At 39.7% G+C, this 22,045-nt stretch overlaps 1 pseudogene; it reads left to right on the top strand.

Moving 5' to 3' along the window:
- Nucleotides 1–358: 358 nt before the first annotated feature.
- LOC143388007 (kit ligand pseudogene) lies at nucleotides 359–1,093 on the top strand (annotated as a pseudogene).
- The last annotated feature ends 20,952 nt before the right edge of the window (nucleotides 1,094–22,045 follow it).

Below are 22,045 nucleotides of genomic sequence, written 5' to 3' on the forward strand. Positions count from 1 at the left end.
TGACTTACTTCTTTCACTCGCCGCCTCGCGCTGGGACGGGGAGCGCTGCAGGAAGCACCGGCTGTAGAGAGGGCGCTGCGCTCGGGTTGCCCAATGCTCGGACTATCTGCCGCCGCTGCTCGTGCAATATGCTGGAGCCCCAGAACAGCTAAACGGAGTCGCCACATCACTGCCTGGGCTGGATCGCAGCGCTGCCTTTCCTTATGAAGAAGACACAAACTTGGATTATCACATGCATTTATCTTCAACTGCTCCTGTTTAATCCTCTGGTCAAAACTAAAGGGATCTGTGGGAATCCTGTGACTGATAATGTAAAAGACATCACAAAATTGGTGGCAAATCTTCCAAAAGACTATCTGATAACCCTCAACTATGTCACCGGGATGGACGTTTTGCCTAGCTATTGTTGGTTACACAGATGGTAATACAGTTGTCAGTCAGCCTGACTAATCTTCTGGACAAGTTTTCAAATATTTCTGAAGGCTTGAGTAATTATTCTATCATAGACAAACTTGGGAAAATAGTGGATGACCTTGTGGAGTGTGTGGAAGAAAACTCACCTAAGAATGTAAAAGAATCATCTAAGAGGCCAGATCCCAGGCTCTTTACTCCTGAAGAATTCTTTAGGATTTTTAATAGATCCATTGATGCCTTCAAGGACTTTATGGTGGCATCTAAAACTAGTGATTGTGTGCTTTCTTCAACGTTAAGTCCTGAAAAAGATTCCAGAGTCAGTGTTACAAAACCATTTATGTTACCCCCTGTTGCAGCCAGCTCCCTTAGGAATGACAGCAGTAGCAGTAATAGGAAAGCAGCAAATTCCATTGAAGACCCCAGCCTGCAATGGGCAGCCATGGCTTTGCCAGCATTCTTTTCTCTTGTAATTGGCTTTGCTTTTGGAGCCTTATACTGGAAGAAGAGACAACCAAATCTTACAAGAGCAGGTGAAAATATACAGATTAACGAAGAGGATAATGAGATAAGTATGTTGCAAGAAAAAGAGAGAGAGAGTTTCAAGAAGTGTAATTGTGGCTTGTATCAACTCTGTTACCTTCATACATTGGCTGGTAACAGTTCATGTTTGCTTCATTAATGAAGCAGCTTTAAACAAATTCCTATTCTGTCTGAAGTGACAGACCTCATCTTTATCTGTTCTCGCTACCCATGACTTTATATGGATGATTCAGAAATTGGAACAGAGTGTTTTACTGTAAAACTGGCAATGCATTAATCATCTATAAAGAAGAACTTGCATGGAGCAGGACTCTATTTCAGGACCTGGGGGTCTTGTGGTCTCATTCAGAACTTGCAAGTGATGATGGGCGAGAAAGCATGTGTCCCAGTCTGCAGGCACCATTTGTGCGGCTCCAGAAATGTCTAAGTGCTGAGAAACCACACGGCTTTACTCTACAGTTACCACCTGAAGCCTGTAGTCGTTCTGGTCTCTGCAAGTAGATGTCAGCCGGGATAATAGGGGGAATACATTTTTTTCAAAAAGGGATCTAGAAAACTATCTTTAAAAAAAAAAGAGTAAAATCTCAGTAGTATCAGCTACAGTCAGGTGTGGGAAGCCGTGGGAACAGAGGGGTTGGAACAGGTGTTATCAGTCTTGTAGTTCCTGATTAAAAAAAAGGGTCTGATCCTGATCTCTTCTGACACAGAAATGCACACCCATATCCCACTAGATTCATGGACATGGTGGCTGGCTGGTTCTATTTATGCAGGGGAGCCAGTGCTGAATTAGAACCGTAATGCCTTGGCATAGGGAAGACTCTCAGCATCGTCCCAGGAAGAATCTATGAACACTGCCCAGCAGAAGAATGTTCCCAGGAGGATCTTTGGCACCCCTCGTGAAGTTGGCCTTTTCTCTTGACCATTCTATAGCATGTAAATTGTGTTTGCAAAATATATTATGACAGGCTTATATTCTAAAACTATCACACAGTTGTGTAAATGGACTTGAGAGAAAATGCTGAATGTACGAAAGTCCCATTTTCAATTTCCACCATGGGAGAGAGTAAAAAGTAAATTATGATATTTAGCATCTAAGGTTAGAAAACCATACCCACATGCTAAATGGGTATTGAAAAACTAGGTTACTTGGCTTTTACTTGGCAAGGAATCAGGAAACTTTATTTATAGTATAATCACCATTATCTGTTTAAAGGAACCATTTATTTAAAATCAGGCACTCTATATTCATTAAGGTTTATGGATTAAAAATAAACAAAAAGAGAGCTTTATGTAGTTATGCATGTCAGTTTGCTATTTAAAATGTGCGATGGCGTTTGTCATGTTAAGAGTGAAATCGGTAGAATTCCCAATATGTAAATTGTACTTTTAAGCCAGAATTTGTAAGACATTATGTTAATTCCCCTGGTCAATTTTTTAATAGTTGAAAGAACTTCTGACTAAAATCAAAGAATGATTTTTCTTAGAGTTTTTACTTTGATAAGGTTCTTCTAGCAGATCATGAACAAATACATAAAAGAATCCAAAGCTTTTCATTCTAAATCCTTGTGATAACACCAGTGCCATATACTATAACCATAAGCTGACCATTTTCAATGTAGTTATACAAAAGGGCATGGAAAATTAACTGCTAGCTTTCCTTTGATTTCAAAGGTCCAAGAATTTCTAGTGTAGTTGGATTTTAGCTCGTCTTCACAGCTAATCTACATCCAGTTTCAGTATGTGGCCTTTGCTCTTTTTTCATACCAAAGAGCTCAGCTGACTTCTAGGGTCCCTTTCTTGTCCAACGTGCTGTGCTTCCTCAAGTGCTGGCCATTTCTTTAAGATACAATCCAAGTGCATTGGGAAGCTGTATTAACTTGTTCAGGCCCTCAGATACCCCATGGTACAAATGATTAGTAATAAAATTAGAGATCAGTTTAAATTGCTGAAAGGACCTAGCTCAGTGTGTGGCGTTGATTGTTTTGAGGAAAATAGACATAGGTTAACATGAGTTTTAGGTGTAGGTGGTATATAGATGGAAAAGATTGATACTTCTCAGTCTAATAGCTTGATTTATTTATCCAGTGGTTTCAGTTTCCTTGGGCATGTGAAAATGCTATTTCCTAGCTTGAGAGTTCCTTAAATATAGTTTTGTTCTCAAAGCTAGTAGTTGGATTTTAAAACACTGAAGGACATGGTAGTAATCAATACAGCTAAGTAAACAAACTTAGCAGGTTATGAAATCTGACATGGTAAAGAGGGAAGAGTGTATCCTGTCTATTAAATGTATTGGTTCATTGAGAGTTACTTGGATTGCCAATTTTTGAAACACTAAAGTATAATAAAACGCATGAATAATAGAAAAATGCTCATTATTATTTTGGATGCTAGCTGCTTGGACATTAACTATGTCATATCTGCTTTGAGATTAAAAATTACATATATGTAGATATATAAATATATATATCTTTTTTTATTTTATCCCATATGTGTTCAAATATCCTTTATTATAAATTATGGAAAACTTACACTGAGATGATAAACCATGAAATCACCTTTGAAATTGGTGCCATGTATCTAATAGTTCTCTCTTGTAATATTTCAAAATTGTCTTTTAATTAAAATGATCTCATGTGTCTGCAGATTCTCAATTATACTGAAAGCTCTGCACCTCTTTGGTAGAAACCACGTCTGTAGTAAAACAGGCTGTGTGATAAATGGGGCCTGCCTGCCCAGTGCTAGTGAAGTGATCTTCTTAGATATGGTTTTATAATCTAATGTGCTTGCCACACTGCCACTTTTAATGAGTCAGAGGCAAATTGATTTTTTATTACAAGAATAGAACAAGTAAACTAGCTCTTTAAAAAGGATTACTTTGTGAAAAAATGAAAATATGAACAAGTATATGTCCACAATGAAGTATTTGCTTTTAGTAAGAACTAGACACATTTCACTGAGCATTAAGGTATCTAGAGAAACTTTGTGGCATATTTTGCGATTCTAATTCTAATTGGGGTTAGAAATGGACAGAAAAATCCATTCTGAAATAAATGGATATTTCCTAATGTCCTTCTACAGCTAGGTTTTGGTTTCCAGATCGAATTCTAATATGGAGCTTCTAGTCATTCTGTATCTATTCTTCATTCAGAAATGTATTCTTCATAAAGGCAGTTTGGTATAGTGGTATGGATGTTGGAAAAGATTTTCAGGAGCCTCCACTCTGTCTTTGTGGCAAATGACCTTTCTTCTTTGGATCTCATTTTTCTATTCATGTGTACAGTAAACTTGGAGGTTGCTTCTCTTCTCTGAGGGTGAGTCCTTATTGCTTATGATGGACAAAGCAGAAAATAGAACAGAAACTCTCCCATACAAAACATCCAACTCTGATCTCTGAATAAGCATCTTGACCTTAAAAAGTCATTGCTGTTTTTTTTTTCTAATGTAAATAGGGTCCATTAGTAAAAGTGAAATTCAGTCTCAAGTAGGGTGAATTGGGTAACCATTTACATGAGAGATGGCTTTTATCTTTGCTTAAATAAATATTTTGGATCACCTCTGAGGAATGAAAATAAGTAGTACATTTTAGTAAGGAAGAGATAAAAGGAGATCCATATAACATTTGGAAATACACCAAATTAAGCCTTTAAATGTCCTTATTTTACTGAAAGCTCACAGTAGAAGATGTAAGATGCTCATAAAGTTTATATATGCCGAAAGACATTTTAGGACCAATATATAAAAGGATAATCCATAAATTACATTTTAGATTTGGACGGTGGGATGAGAATTTTAAAGTGACCCAGCTTATCTTTGAAATAACATTATTTTGAAATTGGCTTTAAAATGCTTTATTTGTGGAGTTTGATTACACAATTCTTAGGGTTGCTGCTTTCCATTAACTAATCTTGAAATGCCTTTTTAAAGACAAATAATGGTACTTTCATTTTTATAGCAAGGTGTTTCAGAAATAATCCATATTAAAATGGATGCTTATGATCCTAAAATGTTTGCTAAGAATTGTAAAAATGTACAACTGCCATCTCCAACTACATTTTATAATGTTATTTTTTAATAAAATTAAGATAATAATTGTTGAAACTAAAAACCATGGTGTTTTCATTTACTTGATTTCTGACCTGTAAGACTTAATGTAATTTTCCAATCAAAATAGCCTATTTCCTGTACTCTAAGGATCAATGTATGATTATAGTGTCCACTTGCCACTGTTTTCTAAATCATTGGACTTGAAAAGTATTCAGATATTTAGATGGATGCACAGATGTATCTCTAGTTCAGTCATAGATTGGAGTTTGCATATTGTAATGTAAATGTATGTCAACACTATTCTAAATAGTTTTATTATGACTGAAGTCTAATTAAATAAAAAAGGTTGTAAAATGTGAAAAAAAAAAGAAAATTGACTTACTTATTGCTGCTTATACAATTTGGTATTTACCTTTGGTCTAACAATTTAAGACAAAATTACTTGTTAAGAATTTGTTTGCTCACTTATATTAAAAGTAGTTATCATGATTGTAAGGTTTATAATTTTTTGGTTCTACTTTTAAATTACGCATTGTTTATCTGCCTTTTAAAAATTTTACAGATTGTAAATCCAGGTTGCTTCTGGATTATTATTAAAGGAAGTGAATTTGAGTATCCACAACTAAATACTGCAGTGAAAGACTTTTATAACAGCATGTGTCTAGATACAGAAATAAAGCCATGCATACTGGAAGAGGGGCAATTATGTTCTATATGTGCTTTAATCACTGTGTCTTGGAAAACTACTCACAATGTAGCATACTTTGTCACCTAAGCTGATGAAGACTTTATGGGTAATGCCAGTTGTTTATAATTATCACTGGTGTTAGGATTTTCAGCACAAGTTGGAAGATAGCCATACAAAGACTGTTTTTTTACGATCAATGTGGGGAAACTGGAAATGGCACAACATCCAAATCCAGGCATTAGAGTCATAGTCTTGGGTATTGGAATGAGAAAATTATTTTAAATCCTCAGCCGGTGTAGACACTTCAGCAGAGGGCTTGGAGTTTTCAGTTTAGTGCTGACACACCTCCCTTTTGGTTGCTTTAGACTTAGGCCCAACGCATGCTTCTGTATTTTGCTTACACCATGTTATGGCCTGCTCTCTTTTCGACTTCTTGCAATATCAGTGCCCATCATCCACTGTGTGATGCCACAACCAGCATGGCCAAAGTAGTAGGTTCCAGTGATGGACAAAGGGGGATGAGAAAAATAAACATACACACACACACACACACACACACACACGATTTGCTAGGCTTTGGATTATCTGTTGAGTGTGATGATCCTGTGTTTCAGTCACGATGTCGAGGAATGTCACTTAAGTGGAAGGGGTTCCCCTTAAGAGAAGCTGCAAGTATTTATTCATTCAGCCACCCAATAAGTAGTTTTTTAAGACTTATTATGTGCCAGGCACTGTGATGGGTCCTGGAAATATGGCAGTAAGCAAAACAAATAAAAATACACATCTTCATAGAGCCAAAATCCATTTGTTATAGGAAGTAAACAAACATAGAGGGTGGAAAAAGCTGTGCAAGTGAATGGAGAGGATGGCCGTGTGGTTGCAGTTTTATATCAGTCTCACACATGACATGACTGACAATCATTTGTAATTTTAGAAGCTTTCTGATTTTAGAAGTTAAAGCAATGTATTTTTAAATTTTTACTTTCTAAAAATTTTCCTTAGTTAAGGAGTCAGAATGATTTTATAGTACTTCCCCTAACCTGTGGGTGATATGTTCTAAAACCCCAAGCGAAAACCTGTGTATATAGGTGGGGTTTTTCCATGTACATTAATATTTATGATACTTTAATTTATAGATTAGTCACAGCAAAAGATTAATAATAACATGTAAAATAATAATAATAATAATACACTTTAATAGTTTGCACTTTGGGGCCATTAATGGTTACTTGAATATAAGCAACTGCAATACCAATTCTGTAATGGATATGGTTACTGAGTGACTAATGGGTAGGAGGCACATGCAGCATGGGTATACTATACAAAGGAATACTTCATGTTCTGGCTTGATGGAATGAAATGGAAGGAGATGGTGAGATTTCATCAAAATACTCAGAATGGAGCGTAACTTAAAACTTGTGAATTGTTTATTTCTGGAATTTCCTATTAATATGTTCAAGTTTTATTTAACCAGTGAGCACTGAAACTGTGGATGAGGGGACTACTGTAGTAAGAAAAACAGTGGAACATAATCTGGGAGACCTGTATTCCTCCTGAAACTCTTTAACTGGGAGACTGTGTTTAGCTTAGCAGGTCCAGATGGTGACATCTCTCCTCTTCTGTAAGATAAATTGTAGGCTGAGATGGTTTCCAGAGCGAACTTTAGGTCCAATTATGTGACTAGAGATTTTTGACATCAAACAGGAAAACCAAATCTTCCTTTTTCTTTTGTAGGTTTGTGTGGTGGTGCAGGGCAGCCTCTCTCTTCTCCACTTTCCTTCCTGGCAAGGGCATATGGGTTTGGGCACTTTGTTTTTCATCTCCTGGAGCCTTCACCAGCTGTTGCATTCCCTCAGTTTGCTCCTGTGATGGGGCAAGTCCATTAGGGAAGGGTTGCTGCAAGAACGACAGTAACAGGAAGTAGAGAGGAACACTTATCTCCCCAGAAGGGTAGGTTGCTGGTCAGGCCTCAGGTTGCAGAGATCAGATTGTGTGCTCAAGTGTGTGTTCCTTATTCTCCTGCTTATCAAAGTGGCTTAAGGTGGAGAGAGAGAGATCATGATGAGCTGGTAACTGGGTGGTGACTGGGTAGTCTTCACTGACTCTGGGGCCACATGTCACATTTTTTTAAAAAACATGAGCAACAAGTCAGTCTCAGTGTTTTGTGATAAAGTTTATAGTTTTCTTCTCAGAGTAAGAGATTGTCAGTTTAATAAATAACTATAGTACTCTTCTACTGAAGGAGGAGCAATACCAAGTAAACTTCAGTTGCAATAGGAGGGGTCTCCTGAATATAAAGAACAATGTGACAGCAGGAATCTCCAGATATTGGGGACTTATAGGTACATAAGGAAAAAGTAGATCCTTTTCCAGCTTGTAATTCTGCATGTTTATAACCACAATTGTTATCAAAATAACTTGTTTTGAGCTCTTGGGGACTTTGTTTTTGTATCTGTTGTTTTGATCTAGGTTTATTGAGGCAGGAGAATAATATGATGAAATTGGGCAATCACCTTTTCCTAAACTTTATGAGACAAAAGATGATGTACATAAAGGCATGATGAGGATCCAGGGAAGAGACCAGTTCACATTGAAATAATCTGGTAGAGTGAGCTGTCATTTGCCTTAATCTGAAGAAAAACATTGTACTTTTTTTGGTACTGGTTTTGTTTTGTAGTATTGAACCGATGCACGCTATCCTCAGCCTCATGCATGCACTCTATCACTGAGGTGCATACCCACCCCCAGCCTGATATTGAACTTATTATCCAATCTCAGTATTTTACTTCTTCGTACAAAATTGTCAAATACTGATTATTGTGAAATCCATCTATTTAAAGAAACTTTCATGTAATTCTGGTCTTATCAATGTTGATATTTAAAGATCATAAATAGAATTTCTTCACAGATGTATTCATTATGTCTCAACCACCAAATCCTCATTGAAACACTTGTTTTTCTTAAATTTTTGGGCTTCTTTGTTGAAATTTTCATACCAACATATGCTCACCATCAATCTATGTACTATATGTATATTTGTGCTTTTTACATAAAAATAAAGATTTTTTGTCATTCTTCAAGAAAGAGCTTTTGCCTTGCCTGTAGTAGTGCCATTAGAAACAATTATTTGTATGTGTTTTGTTTTATATTAAGCATAATAATTATATAGGTATATTTAAATGACTATATTATGCACAATTTTTATTTGTAATGGAACTATCTCTGTTTCACTTTTCAGCATCCGGGTTGCTGTAGAATCTTTTATGCAGCTTCACTATAGAGGAAAATAATTCAGATAGTATTGCACAAAACTGTTTTGTGAATACAATGCTGAAATTGTGTAAGTACAGCTTCTTCAATAGTTTGAATCATTAAAAATCTTAAATTAAGTGTTTATTTGAAATCTATTCCTTGGCAGCAATGCTAAGAAATTCAGAGGTCTCTGTTCTGCAAAAAGTGGCTTCTGAGTCACTGCCAAATCTGGCTGTGCAACAGAGTCCCCTGGGCAGCCCCATCTCCAGAGGCTTAAGTTGGGGTCAGGAAATGAAGAGAGGGCCTATGCTGCTTGACCTTTCAAGTATTTTTTAACTTATAAAAAGTAAGAAGTTATCTATAAAGAAAATATAAAACAGAATCATGCCCATGAAAGGTTTATTAACCAGGCATGGTGCTGCATGCCTGTTGTTCCAGCTGCTTGGGAGGCTGAGGTAAAAGGATAAGTTGAGCCCAGGAGTTCAAGGCCAGCCTGGGCAACATAGACCCTGTATCAACTAAGCAAAAACCAAATATTTACGGCATTTCTCTCCAGACCTGTGTCCTCCCTCCTATGAGGACTTGTGGTCTATTAAGCATCTCAGTAAAAAGATTAATAATTTTCTTCCAGATCAATAAAATTTTAAAGTATTATAATTATGCTGTAGTTATTATGAAGGCAATGTTTTTACCTATATGTTTTTTCCTAATTGGTTATGATTAATATATATAAAACACATTTATTTCTATATGTTTATTTCTTATTCAACTACTTATTAGTGCTTCTGTTTATCACTTACTTGCTGAGTGGAAATTTCCAGTCCTGCCTAGAGCCCACAGGTCCCTCATATTAATGTTTTAATTTCTCTAATTGTCTAGCTTACATGATTATCAACAAGTCACTAAGTTGTAGGTTTTGTGCTTATATTCTTCTTGGATGGACCAGGAAGCTGCTGTCCTCCTACAGAGGTTGAGTCTCTATGGTGGGTGACAGTCCCTGGCAAGGTAAATAAAACTCTCTTTTGATTTGAAATTCAAACTTAGAGTGTTTCCTGGAGTGCCTCCCCATAACACATCCATTCCAGCAAATGCCACAATTTCATTCTTCTTTATGGCTAAGTAATAAGGAATATATATTTTTGTTACAATGTATTTTTCCAAATTAATTTATACAGCTTCATACATGTTCTTTTAAAATCCCAACATGATTTCTTTAAAAATTGAGCACTTTGGGTAAAACTATAATGTTCATTTAGATGAATAAAATTCTAAAAATACCTAAGAAGGAAGAATAACAGAAGTTCAGAGTAGACTAGTAGTTACCACAAGCTGCAGAAAGAAGGGGGGAGAGATGGGAAAGGTTGGCAAAATAAAATAATAAACATCCAAATGTCATTTTTAAATGAAGAAAATTCACCAAGTGAAGCAAAGCAATTTATTGAATAAACTTTTTTTTTTTCTTTTTAAAAAAGAACAATTCACAATCCAGCAGCACAAAAGTAGAAGAATAGGGCCACAGGATCAGGAGGCATTTACAAACAGAAAAGATATGTGAGGTACAAAAACAACTCAACTGGTTACAAAGTCAGCTTTGCAAATTGCAAATGGTGTTTGTCTCATTTGGTCAATTCAGACCTCCCTACTGTGATTGAATTGGACTCTCTGTTAAAAAACAATACTCTTAGTTTCACTTCAATCCTCTAAATACTAAAATAGATTGCAAATGAAGGTTCATTTCACAGTATCACTGGGGATAGGAGAGCAAGAGAAGGAGGATGTGTACACAGAAGACATGGAGCCACATTATCCCTCCAAGACTCTCTGTTTCCACATGGAATTGTAACCAACAATCCAGGACTTTTTGTTTAAGGAAATTAGACCCAGAGGAGCTCCTGAATTAATCTGACCTATCCCCAACTAACTGCCAGTCTTGATGGCAAAAATGTTGCAAAAATGTCCATGGGTATGCAGAAGACCAACCTCTAGGGAAAGATGAATTGGGTGCACCTGACTTCATCACACACCAACGCCCCAGCCAAACCATGCAGATTTCTAAACTGTTACATAGTGTTTATGTTGTACCGGGTACTCTATGTTAATTCAGATGGTTTAGAAAATGTAGATTCACTCCACCCCGCCCCTCGAGGCTCAGGGGGCCTTCAGCATCACCCCCTCCTTCTCAGAGGGAAGGAGTTATTTCTGTGGCAGTCCTGAAGGTCGTCAGATGTGCATAAGGCAACTGGCCAGGGGGTCGTGGTGCTGAGGACTTCCTTGGCTAGTGAGCATACAAGCATGCCCAGGTCTCCTCTCCCAGCCTCTGCAACTGACTCTGCGCTCAGGTCTATCACTGCAGGCAGCATGGACAGCAGCCAATTAGCGCATTCTGGCTGGCTGAGGAAATCGCCCCCAGAGAAGAAGTTGCGACTCTGTGTGAGTACAGGCGGGTACAGGGATGCTGGCAAATGGGCGGACAGTAGGTGCGGCCAGGCGCTTTCTCTACAGACTCGTCCCAGCCAGTCTCCCTGGAAACGCAGCCACTTTCAAAGTTCACATTGAGGGTTTTGGAGGCGAAGTGTGGATTTCCAGGGCGGGGTGCCATAGTTACCACGGAAGATCAGACTGAAGTTTCAGCAGGGAGCAGGGTTCAGCCCTCTTGCCCATGCCCTTGGGGTCACCTCCAGTGGTTCACAGCTGCTGTTGGCCCTGTGCTTCGACCATTCAACTTTGTTATTTCAGTATTTTTCGTCCTGTGAGCAGGGCCTTCTAGTTTTATCCTGAAGCCTAAGCTCTTTAAAAGGGCTAATTGTTTTATACCGAGGTAATTTCAGATGCACATTGAGACAGAATTGGTGGGGAGACTCCTTGCCCTTTACCCAGCCTTCCTGGGTGAACTCATCTTGAAACCCCGTGTTGTGGCCTTATCAGATGCTGACAGCAGCACAGTCAGGGTGCAGAAGGGCTCTGGTGTTGAGCAGCTGGCCTGTCTCCCTTTCTTTTCACCTCTGTCCCTCCCAGTTCTGGCACATCCTTCACCCCTGACAACCTTGAAGTTGTCTTCTGTGTCTGTGACCTGGTCATCTGACCAGTGTTGCTTCAGTGGACTCAGGTGGTATGTTTCCTTTCATAGAGTTTCAGCATGAGACTCTGGTGACTTGTCCAAGCTGTTGTGTGTCAGCAGTGTATTTTCTCTTTGTTAAGTGGTAGCCTGGCCCATGGATGTACCAATCTCATGCCTTGACCATTGACCCACTCATCTTAGTTCAGGAATCCTTATGGCAAAGTTCATTGAACACATTCCCTGTGACTGTATTCTCTTTGAGCATAATGCCCTCGAGTCTTGCCTTTTTCTTTTAGGATTGTTTGTTTTTGTTCTATGTTGAGTTTGGAGAATACCTTATACATTCAAAATATACAAACTCCACTTTGCTCAAAGTGGAGTTTATATATATAGTTTTTTTTTTCTTTTAGTGGGTGGGGTATTGAGAATTGAGCCCTAGGGCACTTTACAAATGATTTACATCCCCAGTATTTTTTTTTAAATTTTTAAGATGAGGTTTCAGGAAGTTGTGGAGGCTGGCCTTGAATTGAGTCATAGGCCATCCTCCTGTCTCAGCCTCCCACGTTTATGGAATGACAGGCATGGCCACCACATGCAGCTTGCATGTTCATTGAGTATTTAACTTATATTTTTATCCACTGAATCAGGGCTTCCACTGAACAGAAGTTTATTAATTTATTCATCTTCACTTTTCTAGGTTTCATTTCATTGTCAAATCTGGGAATGTTTTGCTTAACCATAGATTCTAAAGATTTCCCCATTTACTTTAGTTTTGTTTTCATAAATGTCATGGTTTGGGTCTAGAATGTCCCCCAAAGCTCAGGTGGCAGTGCTGAAGTTTTAAGAGGTGAAAAGTCTGGATTACAAGGGCCCTGACTTCCATCAGTGGGGTAACCATTCTAATAGATTAATAATTTGAATAGAGCAGGTTGGTTTATAGCTCATAGTAGAACATCTGCACAGGATGTGTGAGGTCTTGGTTTCCATCTCCAGTACCAACAATTTCTGAATTCAATGTTTTATATGAATTTAAATATCATTGAATAGCTGTAGAATGCTAACTTTAATTATCTACTTATGATTTTTGTCCCAATATGATTTTACTGTCATGTTTGCAATGAACAGATGATTAACTAATAATTTCTGATGAAACACTTAAAGTATCATATTTACAGAACACCCCTTTCAATACAAAATAAATAGTTCTGTGCATTCCAAGTAAGTGTGAGAGATATTTACAATGAATTTCTAGGAGCAAAAGACTAAAAGTAATAGTTCTACATTAAAATGTTATTTAAAGATAACATATTAATATAGGCAGAAAAATATCAAACTGAATCAAGTGTTCTCTGGGGTTGTAGCTTAGTGGTAGAGTACTTGTGAGGCACTGGGTTAGGTTCACCACCACATATAAATAAATAAATAAGCAGAAAGTTCTATCAACAACTAAAAATATATCTTTATAAATAATCATGAAATAGTGACTTTATGTCTTTTGCTAGTAAGTGGATGAATCTAGAAACTATTATGCTCTGTGAAGTAAGCCAATCTACCCAACATGGTCAATCTATAAATGTCTCAATAATATGTGTCTGGGTCGAGTACAAACATGCATTGTATTTGATCTTATTGATATTATATACATACAATCCATCAAATGCTTACACATAGTGAGAATCTCACTGTCCCTTTTACTGAAGGAGGCTCCTGACATTCCATGGAGGGGGACTGAGCCCTCTCAGGATCCCATTTTCCTCCCCTACTCCACCATCAGCTGTGGGGAAGGACAGGTTAGGTGGAGTTCAGATGGGACCCTTAAGCAAGGAAAGAAAAGAGCTACTTGTTATAAGCTGGCCTGGGGTGAAGGGGGCGCTGTGCAGACAGGTGGGCCCCGCCTGGTTCTCCTATCTTTCAGAGCACGCAGCTCCAGGGTGAGGCTCTAGCCACACGTTCACTTCCTGGAAGGTTCTGCCCTCTACTTTTCAGGTTTGACCTCTAAGCCCCTGGAGACCCCCACCCCGTTGCCCTTCTGAAGCTCCAAGGTCCTGTCCCTATTACCCGGCCCCTGGTGCCTGAATGCCGCTCAACCATGGTGCCTTGAGACACCCCCCCACTTGCTTCCACTGGTGGGCCCAAACCAGACCCACCAAGGAAGAGAGGCCAGATTGACAGCACAATGCTACAAAGTATCCAAGCTACAGCTAATTCACTAGGCGCTGGAAACCCAGGGCCAGGATGGGGTGAGAAGAAGGAGGAAGCTGTGATCTGAACGACCTCTGCCCTGGGCACAACAAGTATAGTCAAAGCTGGACTGGTCCTTCTGCCCTCCTGCAGGCCATCAGTGGATTCCCCACTCCATGCAGACTTGAGAACCGCCCTGCAGTGGGTGTATAGGGGACTGCATGCTCCAGAGCTGTTGGATGGGGTGGCTCAGAAGCCTGAGGCCTGGGCACCTGGAGCTGGGCTTCAAAGGGAGAAGGCCAAATCTCCGTTTTTTGTTTTTTTTTTTTACCTGCCCATTCTCTTTCTGACCAATATGAAAGCACTTTTCCTGAGGTCTTCCACCACTTTGCTTGCCTATGGGATCCAAAGGCTGCATTCATTTTTTTGTCTTCATGTAGAGTGGTGGTTGCTGTGTTCTTTAGTCTGAACCTAGAATCCAGGCTCAGAGGATCCTCCTTCCTCTGTTACTAAAGGGTCCATTTTCTCCCCTCTGTGGAGAATTGAAGAACAGGACAGAAATAATTAAACAAACAAAAACCCAGCATGTTTATTGCAAGAGCAAAAGGTAACAAAGTAATAAACGTCTCCCAAGAGAAGGGGAGTCAACAGGAAATACTGACTGGTTCTTTTTGTAAATATATTTTATCTGTAATTGGACAAAATAACTTTATTTTATTTATTTATTTTTGTGGTTCTGAGGGTTAAACCCAGGGCCCCACATGTGATAGGCCCTACTGAACCACAACCCCAGACCCCTGACTGGTTCTTTCCATAAGCTTTGGACCTTCCTCCTCCTTCTATCTCCTCCCCCTCCACACCCCCCTTATAACTCACTGGATTACTCCATGTGTATGCATCTTAGTCTTTCTGTTGAACCCCGAAGCATTGGAGTCTGCAGTGGGAGTGGGACTGGTATAGGCTGGGACAACTCCTCCTTTCTCCTAGAGGCTACAATTTGTCCCATGGCTGCATTACAGCCCCATCCACAATAGCAGCCAGCACAGCCATCTTGGGTTAGGCATGGGCAGCAGGGGCTGTGTGGGAGGGGGTGAGGACAGTGGTGAAATAAGGAGGTCGACTGAGTTTCCTGGAAGCTGAGGGCCTTGCTCAGTTTGGTCACTCCATGCCAAAGAGGCTTTCCCCTCAGCCTTTCTAATTCTCTGTAACCACCCTAATAGGCTTTCCTGCTGGCCACATTGATGTTACCTGGTGGCACCTTGATGGGTATGCATAAGTGTACATGCTGACATTCAGGGAGGGCAGGGCAGTCATGGCAGCCTCCTTGTGCACACACACCTGTGTGAAGAGGTGATGTCAGGTGTCTGTATCATCCTTTCATTTCAGGGGACCTGGGATGAGCTCACCTTCCACAGTGTGAATTCTGCTGTTAAGAATCCTTCTGTACCTACATGTGTTGGCCAAAGTCTCAGGCTAGATTAGGAGGACCTTGAGGGCAGATGGGCAGCAATTTAGGGGACTGCTATAGCAGTCATGTGACTGTATAAATGGCAACCTGCCTTGTGTATGCTGTATGGAAGCAAAGGTTCCCAGGTTATCAATCCTCATTACCATCTCTGGCCTCTCAGCTCCCAGTCCTTCCCCTTCCCCTCCTGCGAGGCCAGCCTGTCACAGGCCAGCTGTGCTTGTGTCTCTGGTAGTCTGGATTTGGGTCCTGCTGGAGTGAAGGGTTTCCTGAGACATAGCTCACAACTCTTCTGTACGTCCTGTTCTGCTGGACTGGCCTCTGGGCCTGGCTGGACCTTGATGCAGGCATCAGAGTATAGGAGGAGGCATTAGCTCTATAACTGGAGGTGCCAAAGACCCTGACAGTGAGAGCCGTGTGATAGCTTCCTCTAGTCAAAATCTGTATCTGAGATATCCTTCCTTCCTCCTTTCCACCATAGATTTGCCTCCTCCTGGGCTCAAGGAGGCCCAGGAGGCATGGGTGGACCTGTCAAAGCCAAAGGCTTCTCAGAAAATACCCTTTATTGCTACTCTGGGGTGAGGTTGCCATCTGCATGGGTGAAGTTGGTGATTGAACTCAGTGCCTCGTACATGCTAGGCAAGCACTCTACCACTGAGACAAAATTTTGGCCCAATTTTCTTTCAGAAGCTTATAACTTTTTAACAATTTTCATCATTGGCCTCAGGTCATCCACACACCCAAATATAATATGTGAACACGTCCTTGTTTGAAATCCACATTCAATTCTCTGATGTTTCATGGTACTGCCAATAATTATATGTCCTATCTTGGCCTCAATTAAAACAAACTTGTGCTGCATAGCTCTATAGTCCATGTCCCTCTTTGTTTTAAAAGCATAAGACTTGGTGGTCACTAACATCCCTGTAGATCAGCCTGTTTCATAATCAGTAACCCCTGATTAAACTTACCACATATTCAATATCAACGTGTATATTAATAGGGAAAGGAGTGTTGAGTTAAATTCTCACTGGTGTTTGCCTTTGATGTAATCTGAAACAAGGTTCCTTGGATCCTGAAATGGAAACCCTGAGATGACACAGATATATGAGCATGTTCTGTTTGTGTTATACTATGTAATAGATAGGGCTGGATTTTATATGCATACACTACAATTCCTGCATTTTAAAATAATTGTTACTTCCCAAGTGTGATAAGCATAAGGAATATTGTAAGAGTCATGTGATCTTGTGCAGGTGTTTTGGATTTGGAGTCAGATACAGCTCATTTTTAGTCCCAGTCCACCTGCATATGAGTTGTGAGAATTTGTCCACAGGAGAAAACAGATATTATAGCCTGGCCATTTGGTCTAAGCCCAAATTGCCCAAAAAGTTTGTATTTCATGTATTTAAACAATAGAATCAAGGCTGTGGAAGACTGCAGGTGATGTGTTCCTAACCTCCTGGAATCCCATCTTTTTTTTTTCCACCTGATGTCTGCAATGGGAAAGAACTTGTAATCAGTATTAAGTGGGAAAAATAATCTCCTTTTGGACACTTACTGATTGGAGCTTCCAGCTCACAATCAGGACATTGTTTCTTCTAATTTTGGGGCATGAGGAGAAATATTAGTAGGGAACTCTATCCCTCAACTCTATCATGGAAAGAGATGATCAGGTCCTTTAAGTTCCTGATGTTAAGGGACCCCTAGCTCTAAAATCTGGAATGCGGTTCCTGTGAACTGAGATGACAGAGAAAGTCAAACTCAAAGTTGTAGTTTCCAAAACACACATACTTCATTAGTAGTACTTTATCTGTCACAGAAAGATAATATTCTGGGTAGGATAGTTATGTTATTAATACTACTTTCAACTGTTTCTTTTTATTTTGTTAATGGAATACTAGAAATATTTAAATTACTCTGTGCCTTACATGTTTTACATTGGACATTGTTGCTTTAGGTGGTTGCTTTCCAGTTCAAAATGAAATCTGTCCCCTAAGAAGAAGAGAGGGCACAAGAGTTAAGTGAAATTTTGTAATAATTGTCATATTATTTTTCTTCATGAATAATATGCAGCATATATAATTCATAAACTGAAATTACTTATTATAAAAATTTGTTCTGCTTGTTGGGCTAGATCCAACTTCTGGAAGGAAATCTTGCCATAAAATAGCAGCAGCCTGACTAGGCACACCTGATGCATGTCTATAATCCCAGCATCTTAGGAATCTGGGACAGAAGAATCATGACTTCAAATCCACCCTCAGCAAAAGATAACTGCCAAGAAACCCAGTGAGAATCTGTTTCTAAATAAAATACAAAATAGGGCCGGAGACATGGCTCAGTGGTTGAGTGCCCTTGAGTTCCATCTCAGGTATCCTGTCCCCCAAAATAGCAGCAGCTTGAGGCTCTGGTGTGCAATCTGAGACCTCAAAAAAAAAAAAAAAGCTGCAACCAAGAATGTTTAAAACTGGCCTTATTCATGCATGAAATGGATACAATTCCCTGTCACTCAAAAAGAAGGCTCACTGGTCTCAGACTGGTAGGGAACAGTGTGAAGCCATATTTCAATCAAGAGCACTTAGTGAGAACTATCCAATCCTGCATGCATCCCAGGAGCAAATTATAAATCAAATTATGATTTGGTAAATATACATAATATTCATTATATACATAATAATAATTTCATAATATACATGAATCTGAAATCTGGTCCTTTTCTCTTGAGTCTGCCATTTCTGCATTCAACTCCAGGCTTCACTCTCATGCTTGGGAGTCCCAGGTTGCTCTGATGTACAGGTGGTGGAGATCCCTATGGAGCAGGCCTGGCTCCTGAGCACAAGGAAATGGTTAGTGTGCTATGGCATCATGAGTCTGAGGAGGGAAGCTGGGGAAGGGAGACTGTTGGAAGCTGGGGAAGGGAGATGGGCCTGGCTGTGGCAGGAACAGGTGCTGGCAAATGGGGACTCCAGGCAGTCTCTGTAGACTGCAGTCCTAAGCACTCCACTGGGGCAGTACACCCCCAATCCTACTGGCTCATCCAGGTGGGGAGCATATGAGTGGCAGAGACCTCTCACAGACTTCCATGTGCCCAAGTATAACAGATTGAATCCTTCTTGTCTGAATTTCAGATTCCAGTTCTCTGTGTCCTCAATGAAATAGTTCTCTGCCCAATCCCTCTATCGGTCATGTTCTTCTGTGTTTATAAAATGACATGGAAATCTGACCACAAGTCTGATACTAGCCTCAGAATCATTTGTAAAGGAGGGTTGAGATTAGTTTTGGCTGGTGTCTTCTTTGTTATAAACTAAACCAGGACTTCACTGGGTACTTAAAATGGAGCCCTATAACCAATTATGTATATAAAGATGTTTTGTTTATGTATTGTGTGTATCATATATGTGCATGTTGTATATAATACATAATTATAAACAGTTCTATATGTATTCATAGAGAAAAGGGGTAGGATTGCCCACTTTAACCACTTATATTCAACATAGTCCTTGAAACACTGGCCAGATCAATTAAACAGAAAAAATAAATTAAAGGGATATGTATTGGAAAAGAAGAACTTAAATTAGCACTATTTGCGAACAATATGATTCTATAACTAGAAGAGCCAAAAAGATCCACCAGAAAACTTCTAGGACTAGTAAATAAATTCAGCAAAGTAGCAGGACATAAAATCAACACCCATAAATCAAAGGCATTTCTGTATATCAGTGACAAATCTTCTGAGAAGAAAATGAGAAAAACTACATCATTTACAATATTCTCAAAAAAATATGATACTTGGGAATCAACTTAACCAAAGAGTTGAAAGAGCTCTATAATAAAAACTCCAGAACCCTAAAGAAAGAAATCAAAGAAGACTTTAGAAGATGGAAAGATCTACCTTGCTCTTGGAGAGGCAAAATTAATATCAAAATGACCATATTTCCAAAATCACTCTACAGATTTAATGCAATTCCCAACAAAATCCCAATGGCATACATCATAGAAATAGAAAAAGCAATCATAAAATTCATCTGGAAAAATGATAGACCCAGAAGAGCTAAAGCAATCTTTAGCATGAAGAGTGACACTGGTGGCATTGCTATACCAGACCCTAAACTATTCTACAAAAAAATAGTAACAACAGCATGGTATTGGCACCAAAAGAGGCAAAGGATTTTTATGATAACAGTTTAATGATTTCATTCCACAACCAGGTCTGGTTTTGTCATCACAATGTAACAAATAACTTAGTGGTCTTAATACTTGTACTTTTCAAATTTTCAAATAGTTTTTCTCCTACTTTAACCCTGCAAGAAAAAAATTAATAATTAAAACATTAAGGAAAACAAGTAATTGAGTACTCTTGTGCCACATCCCCTCAGATGCAGGACCCTTTCTCAGCATTCTCCTGTTCCTCCCTGCCAGGTTCACAAGAATCACCTGGGGACACTGTGTTAAGCTGATGTGAGTCACAGCCTCAAGAAAGATGTACTTCTGTACAGTGATACTATATGAAATAGTGAAGGAGAGAGCAGGGCTTACAGCTAGGCTCCCCTCAGCTCTCAGGCCAAGGACAGGATCTTCTCACCCCTGACCTTTCATCACCTATCTCTGTTCCATCCAGTAGCTTCTAGTTTGTCCTTCTGAGACTACTCTGAGGAGAAGGAAGGTCCAGGTCTTGACTTTATAAACCACATAAATTTATTGAGCATGTACTATGTGAAAATCCTCAGGCTAGATTCTGAGATGAGGAGTTATTTGAGGCAATGTGCAGTTTTTAACTTGCATGGAAATTGGTTCCTCTTATCAACATTATTACAGTCCTGCTTTTCTCCTGCAGAAAACACATAGTTTGCTGAGGAGTGTGACATATACTGTCCACTTTAGCAAGACAGGGCTGCAGGTAAATTGTTTCTTGGAAAATACAGCATGGTGAGGTTCAACATTGTGGGCCCACTTTATGGAATTATTCCCTGAAACTCATGCTCCCACCACTAACATCTGTCCCCTATCATTTAGGAATATTCAGTATAGCCTAAGTCATACTATGGTTGAGACTGGGTCCCAAATAGTGGAGCCCAGACCAACAATTTCAACAGAGAACTGGACATGAATGTGGATTCTCAGGTCACAAACAGAGAGTATTAGTATTAGACTCAGAGTGGCTCAGGAATCTTAATTTTCATGATCCCTTCAGGTTCATGTTTGGGGCTGAGTACCTATGGTCTGACTTGGTCTCTCCTCCAAGAACAAGATCTTTTTTCACCATTTTACTAAAAACAAACAAACAAAACAAAACCAAAACCAAAAAAAAAAAAAAACTTTTTAAGATGACCTCACTGACTCACCACATGCAGGCATCAAAAACTGTCCAGTTCCAGTGCATATAGAAATACCCTGAGATCCAAAGGGGTGGGCACCACAGTTCCCTAGTGCTCAGGAGATGAGGGAATCCTGTTGTAATGACCCCTTTAAGACTCTCAATGACAACGCCCACACCAGATAGTCAAAACCTTGTGAACATTTTGAACTTTACTACTCTTCCAAGGTGGAATCAAAACCCACTGTCACTGTGCTCTGTCCACAATTGGAAAGATTGCAGTTTTCTTATGTGAAGATCCTGGTTCATGGTATGCTGATACCTGCTTGTTGAGACCACGAGAGGGCAAGCATGCATTTTCCTGCTGTCTTTTCTGAGCCTCTCCCATCACAGTCCTTGAAGTGTGCCTGTGCTCAGGCCCATTTTACTGCAGTGCCCAGGAACATATATGAAGCCAGGGGCTTTGACTAGAGGGAGCAATGACTATAGTACTGAGCAGGAAAATCCTTTGGAAGGTTACAAGTCCTCCTCCCCTTGAAGGTCAGCCTGACCATTTCCCCACAGCCTGTAGTTCAGGAGGTGGCACAGCTGTGGTCACAGGCCTAAATACAATTTGAGAGGAGTGGTGACATAAAGTGGCAACAGTCTATTTTCTTCTGGTAAAAAAAAAAAAAGTTTACTTTGTTTGTAAGGACACCCAGAACATATGGCCTGCCTTTTTTAGTGCTTTAAAATATTCATTTGGAAAATAACTGAGGAGCTGGAAAGAGAACTAACATTTGATTCTTGGGTCCAAGTCTAGCTCTATCCCCATCTTTTGTGGGCTTTTGTCTGCTCCTGGGTCTCTTCTGTGGCCCACTTTGAAAGAAGAGAGTGTGTGCAACAGGAACAGTGCTTGCACACTTCCTACTTCACAAATTCAGTGGCCTTCCTTTGCTCTCACCACTGAAAGCCTTTTCTATTACCCAGCATTAAAATGGGAGGGACTAACAGGAATCTGGTGCACCCCCAGGACCCAGGCTCAGGGTTGAAGGCTATATATGCAGTTGACCTAGCCCTATGGAGAAGCTTTACAGGTTTGGCATT

The sequence above is a fragment of the Callospermophilus lateralis genome, unplaced genomic scaffold (genome assembly GCF_048772815.1).
Source record: "Callospermophilus lateralis isolate mCalLat2 unplaced genomic scaffold, mCalLat2.hap1 Scaffold_413, whole genome shotgun sequence".
NCBI lineage: Eukaryota > Metazoa > Chordata > Mammalia > Rodentia > Sciuridae > Callospermophilus > Callospermophilus lateralis.